Genomic DNA, 1,443 nt, shown 5'->3' with positions numbered 1-1,443 from the left:
TAGAATGTCTTACACGCAATGAATGCCAAGATTGTTGGAGTGGTGCTGACCCCACGTAGCTGGGACGATATAGCGCCGATTATATCAGATAAAGTATATCATTTGGGGCGAGTTTATCAGGGATTGCACTTTGCATTTATGGGTAGGTATTTCATTGCAAGGCCCTTCATATATTTTTCTTTCAGTTTTCAGAGTGCGTGTTTTTTCTCTCTCTCGCTCTCACTTAAAAATAAGTATTCTTGGTTGGTAGATTATCTGTAGAATCCATTATCCACTTTATAGACCTAAAGAGACATCCATCTTGCAGATTGGTAGGCTGTTGCACCAGCTTTCGGCATCGTTCTGGCGTCCAGACAAATGGCTTCTGGAGGGGATGGCGTGGGAAGACTTGCAGCCGTCGGAGAAACTTCGTTACCCGGAGTTCAGTGACGTTTGGGTGTATCCTCTCCTGTTCAGTGCTATTTTCATTTGCCTTCGTTTCTTTTTCGTCGAGCCGTTAGTCCTAAATCCGCTTGCCAAGTGGGTAGGGGTGAGCCAAGTTCGGCCCAATCCTCCAGTTCCTAGCAAGATCCTAGAGGGAGTCTACCAAGCGCATGGCACGACTCCGCCTGAATCGGTGTTGCAGGAAGCATCTCAGGAAACCGATCTGACGAAGAGACAGGTGGAGCGCTGGCTGAGACGGAGAAAAGCTCTCATGAAGCCCACGAAATGTGATAAGTTTATGGACTGTGGCTTCAATTTCATTTGCCACAGTGTATTCTGCGTTTATGGGTGTCTCATCATGTACGGCAAAACTTGGTTATGGGATATCAAGTTCTGCTGGACAAACTACCCCAACCACGCCATTGACGACGACGTGTGGTGGTACTACATGGTTCTCTTGTCGTACTTTTGGGCAGAATCCTTTATGCTGATTCCTGCAACGGGACGCAAGACCTCGGATAAAGTGCAGACACTCTGTCATCATTTCTTCACTGTACTTCTGATGGTGTTTTCTTGGACGTGCAACTTCGTGCGCGTTGGAACATTGGTGCTGTTAGTCCACGAATGCGCAGATATCCCTCTCCTCGCAGCCAAAATGCATGTGTATGCTGGCATCAAAGACCGGATAGAGGTCCTCTTCGGCATATTCCTTGTCCTATGGCTGGTAACTCGCTGTTACCTTTTTCCTTTCTGGATCATGCATAGTATCTTCACGCATCCGTCTCCTTATTTAGCCATGCCAGCTTCTACCTTCCTGAAGGCGCTGATATGCGGGCTCTTCGTACTTAATGCAATCTGGACTTACCTGATCGGTGCCATACTTGTACGAAAGTTGTGTGGCGGTGTGCTTGAGGACTCGCGCTCGGATGCCGAAGAGTCGCCAGATGAGGAGGGTTCTAACACCAGGAAGACAGACTAAAAATGTTCCTGTATGTATTATAATCATTCTGCATATATACA

At 47.2% G+C, this 1,443-nt stretch overlaps 2 protein-coding genes across 3 annotated transcripts in view; both read left to right on the top strand.

Moving 5' to 3' along the window:
• LOC119581961 (ceramide synthase 5-like) overlaps nt 1-1,443 on the top strand; it is a gene marked incomplete at its 3' end in the record, with an annotated part of 60,065 nt that overhangs the window by 28,245 nt on the left and 30,377 nt on the right.
• The window catches only part of LOC119581957 (F-box/LRR-repeat protein 20-like), a 9,073-nt gene that overhangs the window by 1,156 nt on the left and 6,474 nt on the right, over nt 1-1,443 (top strand). The window contains exon 2 of one of the 2 annotated variants that reach the window (XM_037930137.1): nt 308-1,412. The exons of the other annotated variant lie outside the window; for it this stretch is intronic. The gene's annotated coding sequence lies outside the window, so the exon portion shown is untranslated. The remainder of the gene's footprint in view (nt 1-307; nt 1,413-1,443) is intronic. 2 annotated transcript variants of the gene reach the window in all.

Source organism: Penaeus monodon, chromosome 15 (assembly GCF_015228065.2).
Source record: "Penaeus monodon isolate SGIC_2016 chromosome 15, NSTDA_Pmon_1, whole genome shotgun sequence".
Lineage (NCBI taxonomy): Eukaryota > Metazoa > Arthropoda > Malacostraca > Decapoda > Penaeidae > Penaeus > Penaeus monodon.
Note: the sequence above shows the minus strand (reverse complement) of the source record. Positions and strands in the feature narration are given on the sequence as shown.